This window comes from Tamandua tetradactyla, chromosome 11 (genome assembly GCF_023851605.1).
Source record: "Tamandua tetradactyla isolate mTamTet1 chromosome 11, mTamTet1.pri, whole genome shotgun sequence".
In the NCBI taxonomy this organism is placed as follows: Eukaryota; Metazoa; Chordata; class Mammalia; order Pilosa; family Myrmecophagidae; genus Tamandua; species Tamandua tetradactyla.
Window position 1 is genome coordinate 75,895,898 of NC_135337.1, and position 7,472 is coordinate 75,903,369.

Genomic DNA, 7,472 nt, shown 5'->3' on the forward strand with positions numbered 1-7,472 from the left:
TTGCTAAAGCTGCTGGAATGCAATATACCAGGAACAGAACAGCTTTTAAAAGGGGAATTTATTAAGTTTACAGTTCTAAGGCCAAGAAATTGTCCAAATTAAGGCATATGAAAGATACCTTGGTTCAAGAAGGCTGATGATATTCGGGGTTTCTCTCTCAACTGGAAAGGCACATGGTGACATCTGCTAGCTTTCTTTCCGGGCTTCTTCAATGGCTTCCCTGGGGCTCTGTCATTTCTGGTGGCTCTAAAGCTTTTTTCAAAATGGTTCCTTCTTAATGGGCTCCAGTACGCAACCCAACTTTGAATGGGAGGAGACACATCTCCATGGAAACCATCTAATCAAAAGTTACCACCCACAATTGGATGGGTCACATCTCCACGGAAACAAAAGACCCCACCCAGTAATATTGAATGAAGATTAAAGAACTTGGCTTTTCTGGGGCACACAACAGATTAAAACTGGCAAAATGCTTATGGGCAAAAATTACAAAGATTTACTAAAGACAATCAATGAATAAATTGAGAACAACAGCATATTAATGAACGGGAAGACTCAATATTGTACAAATATTATTCTTCCCCAGAATCTATAAAATCAATGAAATTTTGATCAAAAATCCCAACAGGAATTTTTATGGAACTTGACAAGTTGGTTCTAAAAGTTTACATCGGCAGCATAGAACAAGAGAAAAATAATGACAGAAGGAGACTTTGTATTCCTAACATCTAAACGTATTTTAAAGTTATAGCAATTAAAACGACATAGTTTGGGTGCAAATAGTTTGACAGAGCAGAATAAAAAATCTGGGCTCAGGAGCAAATAGAATATGATCGTTGGAGGATGGATCCCACCCTCATTCTAAGAAGAGAGCCTGGAACACAGAAAATTACATTTCCCTGAATCTTGGGATCTGCCAACCAGGTATGTTCACACACGATGAATTTGGTTTTGAGTTATGTGATGGGCGAGCCAGGGTGGATCCTTGCAGAAATGATGTGATTTTGGGGCCAGCAATAGTATCAAAGCTTTCCACTTTGTCCAGCTGCTTCCTGACGTGGCAATTTCTTGTGCATTAGCAGCTTTCCTCTCCCAGAAGAGGTAGCTGGTGCAGCGACGACTCAGCTTTCTCAACTAGGGGTCTGGGACTTGTTTCTTGAGTCTACTTCTGCAGTCCTTCCAATGTTTTCTTGATGGTGGTGGTGGTCAGATTTATCAAGCTATAGTTTACAAACCATAAAATCCACCCATTGCGCGAGTTCAGTATGATGATTTTTAATAAATTCATAAAGTTGTACAATTATCACCAAAATCTAATTTTAGAGCACTTCAATCCCCCCTAAAAGTTTCCTTGTACTTATTTGAGGTCAGTCCTGCTCCCACTCCCAGACTCAGGCAGCCACTGGTCTGCTCTCTGTCTCTGTAGTTTTGCACTTAGCAGAAATTTCACAGAAACAGAATCATACAATATGAATTCTTGTGTCTGGCTTTTTCTACTCAACACATATCACTAGTTCATTCCTTTTTATTGCTGAGTAGTATTCCATTGTTTGGATGACCATATTTTGTTTATCTCTTCAACAAATGATGAGCATTTGGGTCATTTCCAGACATTGGTGATTATGAATCATACCACCATGAATATGTGCATGCAAGTTTTTGCCTGGATGGATGTCTTTATTTTTCCTGGGTATATATCTAGAAGTGGAAAGGCTGAATCACATGGAAGCTTCATGTTTAACACTTTAAAAAACTTCCAAACTGTTTTCCAAATCCCATCAGCAATGTACAAGTGTTCTAGTTTCTGCACCTCCTCGTCAACACTTGTTATTGTCAGACTTTTTATTTTAGCCAACCCAGTGGCTCTGATTTCCATTTACTAGATGGCTGATGATGTTGGGCATCTTTTCACAGGCTTGTTGGCCATGTGCACATCTTCTCTGGAGAAATGTCTATTCAAAACCTTTGCCCATTTTTAATTGGAATATTTGTTTCATTGTTAAATTGTAAGAGTTCTTCATACAGTATGGTTACAAGTCCTTTATCAGCTATACAATTCTTAAATACATTTTTAAAATTAAAAAATTTTTTCATTGTGAAATATAGCATACATACAAAGAAAAAAAAGAAAGCAATAAGTTTCAAAGTGTACTTCAACAAGAATTTACAAAACAGATTTCAGAGTTTGTTATGGGTTACCATTCCACTACTTCATTTTTTTTTCCTTCTAGCTGCTCCGAAACACTGGAGGTGAAAAAGAATATCAATATAGTGATTTAGCAGTCATCCTCATTTGTTAAATCCTACTTTCTCTGTTATAATGCCTCCTTCTCTTTTGATCCTTTTGCCAATCTATAGGGAACATTAAGCAATGCTCATTCTGATTTTTCACTGACATGTCTTTTTCTCCCACTCTTTAGGGGTATTTGGGCCATAACAATTCAATAATATGGAATGGAGAATGGAACTAGTTGATGTTCTGGAGAGGCTGGCACCTCTGGGTTTCAAGACGTATCTGTCCTAGAAACCTTTCTGGAGGTTTGTCATGGTCAGGTTCATGTGTCAACTTGGCCAAGTGGTGGTACCTGTTTGTTTGGTTGGGCAAGTGCTGGCCTGTCTGTTGCAATGAGGACATTTCATAGAATTAAATCATGATCACGTCGGCTGCATCCACAGCTGATTCCATTTGTAATCAGCCAAGGGGAGTGTCTTCTGCAATGAGTGATGCTCAGTCTAATCACTGAAGGCCTTTTAAGGAGGATTCAGAAGAGACAGGCTCTCTTCCTGCTTTGGCTGGTGAGCCTCTCCTGCAGAGCTCGTCCATACCCTCCATCGGAATCGTTGGCTTCACAGCCTGCCCTGAGGATTTTGCACTCTGCGTTCCCATGGTCATGTGAGACACTTTTATGAATTTTGTATTTGCGAATGTTCCCTGTTGATTTTATTTCTCTAGAGAACCTTAACTAATACATCTTGGTACCAGGAGTGGTTCTTAAGAAACAGAATCTTAAAAATGAGTTTTTATGAATGGTTTTCTACTCTGACTGGACTCAAAGGCTCTAAGGACTCTGATTCCCGTAATCAGAATGACACTCCCAATCCATGGAGTGAGTTGGCAAAAGAGATAGTCAAACTATCACCATTCGATTCTCCTAATGCTTCGCTTGTACAAAGTCAGGCTCTGGCGGATAATGTTTTTGACACCTTTACAGAGTTTTGTGGAAGTAAGAGGTATAGAGATGTTGGTTGGTTGTTAGATACACTGGCTACATTAAGGGGTGAAAGGGATGGGCTTAAGGCTTCAAACGAGAAGCTTAAGCACCGTTTGTCAGATGTAGCAGTTTCTATGAGTATCCTGAAGGAAAATCTTATTTCCTGCAGACTTGAGATCTCTGAAAATCAGACTCAGAATCTTATTGTTAGAGTAGCAACTTTACAACGTAAACTGAAATTTCAATGTTGCATGGTGTCTGCCATTAAAATGAGGGCATTGATTGGAAAGGAGAGGAACCCTGAAAAATGGGATGGTGACATATGGATTGATAGTGATGCCGGGGGTGAGGTTGAAACCCTAGATCATGCTGAGTCTTCTCTAGATAACCAACCCTGTAATAGTTTGCCCTGAGGACATAGTTGCCCCACCTCCAGACTGCCTTGAGGAGTTGGCCACCCAGCCTCCTCCTGAAGGGATTAGCCATAGAGTGATTAATCCTGTTTCACCAGATGAAACTGCAAATGAAGGCCCTGAAGCAAATGGCTTGGAAGATATTTCTAATTCTTTTCATGACCCACCCCCACCACCCCTCATTTCTTCCAGACCTATAACTAGACTAAAGTCCCAACAGGCCCCTAAAGGTGAGGTACAAAGTATCACACATGACGAGGTACGTTATACTCCAAAAGAACTGTGTGAGTTTTTCAATTTATATAGATCAGGGGAATATGTGTGGCAATGGATTTTAAGGGTGTGGGGTAATGGTGGGAGGAAAATAAGGCTGGATCAGGCTGAATTTAGTGATATGGGCCCACTAAGCAGAGGTTCTGCATTCAGTGTTACAGCTCGAGGGGCTAGAAAATGTATTAACAGTTTGTTTGGATGGTTGATTGAAACATGGATCAAAAGGTGGCCAACATTACCTGAGGTTGAAATGCCAGAACTGCTCTGGTATGATGTAGATGAGGGGATCCAGAGGCTTAGAGAGATTGGAATGTTAGAGTGGATTTATCATGCAAAGTCTGCTCTTATACCCCAGGAATGTCCAGAGGATGCACCTTTTACCAGAACAGTGAGAAATAAATTTGTGAGACTAGCGCCATCATCCCTGAAGAGCTCTGTAGTTGCACTTCTCTGTAGGTCAGATATTACTGTAGGAACTGCTGTCACTGAGCTGGAATCCTTAAACACAATGGGAATGACAGGATCCTGAGCTGGCAGAAGCCAGGTGGCAGCACTTAATTGCCAAAGACAGGGTAGACATGGCTATTATAATAGACAGCAAACTCAATGCAGGCATCAAAATTATATGACTCGCAGAGATTTGTGGCATTGGCTAATAAATCATGGGGTGCCTAGAAATACAATAGATGGGCAGTCTACTAAATTCTTATTTGAGCTGTATAAACCAAAGAGTTGATGTCAAGTGAAGAGAAGCCTAACCTGAATTACAAAAACACAGAGTTACGGCCCCTTAATCAATTTCCAGACTTGAGACAGTTTACAGACCCAGAGCCCCTTGAATGAAAGGGAGGCCAGGTCCCTTTGGGGGAGAAACCTGTTACACTGCCAGAAATTTATACTGTCAATCTTCTTCTAAGCCTTCCCCAAGGAGACCAGGGTAACTGTGCACTGGGGAAAAGGAAATGATCAGATATTCTGGGGATTATTAGACACTAGTTCAGAAGTGACATTAATTCCAGGGGACCCAACACGTCACTCTGGTCCACCAGTCAGAGTGGGGGCTCTTGGAGGCCAGGTGATCAATGGAGTTTTAGCTCAGGTCCATCTCACAGTGGGTCCAGTGGGCCCCCGAACCCATTCTGTAGTTATTTCCCCAGTTCCAGAATGTATAATTAGTATAGACATACTGAGCAACTGGTAGAATCACCACATTGGCTCTCTAACTCGTGCAGTGAGGGCTATTATGGTGGGAAAGACCAAGTGGAAACCACTAGAACTGCCCCTACCAAGCAAAATAGTAAATCAGAAGCAATACCAAATTCCCGGAGGGATTGCAGAGATTACTGCCACTCTTAAGGACTTGAAGGATGCAGGGGTGGTGATTCCCACCACATCCCCATTCAACTCTCCTATTTGGCCTGTGCAGAAAACAGATGGGTCTTGGAGGATGACAGTGGATTATCGTAAGCTCAACCAGGTGGTAACTCCAATTGCAGCTGCTGTTCCAGATGTGGTATCATTGCTTGAGCAAACAAGTACATCCCCTGGTACCTGGTATGCAGCTATTGATCTGGAAAATGCTTTTTTCTCAATAGCTATTAGTAAGGACCACCAGAAAGTTTGCTTTCAGCTGGCACTGTCCTACCTCAGGGGTGTATCAACTCTCCAGCCCCATGTCATAATCTGCTCTGCAGGGACCTTGATCGTTTCCTTCTCCCACAAGACATCACATTGGTCCATTATATTGGTGATATCATGTTGATTGGACCTAGTGAGCAAGAAGTAACAACTACTCTAGACTTATTGGGAAGGCATTTGCATGTCAGAGGATGGGAGATAAATCCAACAAACATACAGCGGCTTTCCACCTAAGTGAAATTTCTAGGTGTCCAGTGGTGTGGGACATGTCGAGATATCCCTTCTAAGGTGAAGGAGAAGTTGCTGCATCTGGCCCCTCCTACGACCAAAAAAGAGGCACAGCGCCTAGTTGGTCTTTTTGGAGTTTGGTGACAACGTATTCCTCATTTGGGTGTGCTACTCAGGCCCATTTATTGAGGGACCAGAAAAGCTGCTAATTTTGAGTGGGGACCAGAACAAGAGGAGGCTCTGCGACAGGTCCAGGCTGCTGTACAAGCTGCTCTGCCACTTGGATCATATCCAGCAGATCCAATGGTGCTGGAAGTGTCAGTGGCAAATAGAGATGCTGCAGGAGCCTTTGGCAGGCCCTATAGGAGAATCACAACTCAGACCCTTAGGATTTTGGAGCAAAGCCTTACCATCTGCTGCAGATAACTACTCTCCTTTTGATAAACAACTTTTGGCCTGCTACTGGGTCTTAGCAGACAGTGAATGCTTAGCTATGGGCCACCAAGTTACCATGAGACCTGATTTGCCTATCATGAGCTGGGTGTTGTCTGACACACCAAGCCATAAAGTTGGGCATGTGCAGCAGCACTCTATAGTAAAATGGAAATGGTATGTACGAGATAGGGCTAGAGCAGTTCCTGAAGGCACAAGTAAGTTACATGAAGAAGTGGCCCAAATGTCCATGGTTTCCACTCCTGCCATATTACCTTCTCTTTCCCAGATCAGAGCTATGGCCTCTTGGGGAGTTCCTTACAGTGAATTGACTGAGGAAGAGAAAACTCCAGCCTGGTTTACAGATGGTTCAGCACGATATGCAGGTACCACCCGAAAGTGGACAGCTGCAGCACTACAGCACCTTTCTGGGGTGTCCTTGAAGGACAGTGGTGAGGGGAAATCCTCCCAGTGGGCAGAACTTCGAGCAGTGCACCTGGTTGTTCATTTTGCTCAGAAGGAAAACTGGCCAGAGGTGCATTTGTATACTGACTCGTGGGCTGTTGCTAATGGTTTGGCTGGATGGTCAAGGACTTGGAAAGACCATAATTGGAAAATTGGTGACGAAGAGATCTGGGGAAAAAGTATGTGGGTAAACCTTTCTGAGTGGGCTAAAACATGAAGATACTTGTATCCCATGTGAATGTGCACCACAGGGTGACTTCAGCAAAGGAGGATTTTAATAATCAAATGGATAAGATGACCTTTTCTATGGATGCCAGTCAGCCTCTTTCCCCAGCAACTCCTGTCATTGCCCAATGGGCTCATGAACAAAGTGGTCATGGTGATTGGGATGGAGGTTATGCATAGGCTCAGCAATGTGGACTTCCACTCACCAAGGCTGACCTGACTACAGCCACTGCTGAGTGCCCAATCTGCCAGCAGCAGAGACCTACACTCAGCCCCCAATATGGCACCATTCCCCGAGGTGATCAGCCAGCTACATGGTGGCAGGTTGATTACATTGGACCACTCCCTTCATAGAAGGGGCAGCAATTTGTTCTAACTGGAATAGACACATACTGTGAATATGGTTTGCTTTCCCTGCACGCAATGCTTCTGCCAAAACTATCATCCGTGGGCTTACAGAATGCCTTATCTATCATCATGCTATTCCACACAGCATTGCTTCTGATCAAGGAACACACTTCACAGCAAATGAAGTGCAGGAATGGGCACATGCTCATGGAATTCTCTGGTCTTACCATGTTCCCCA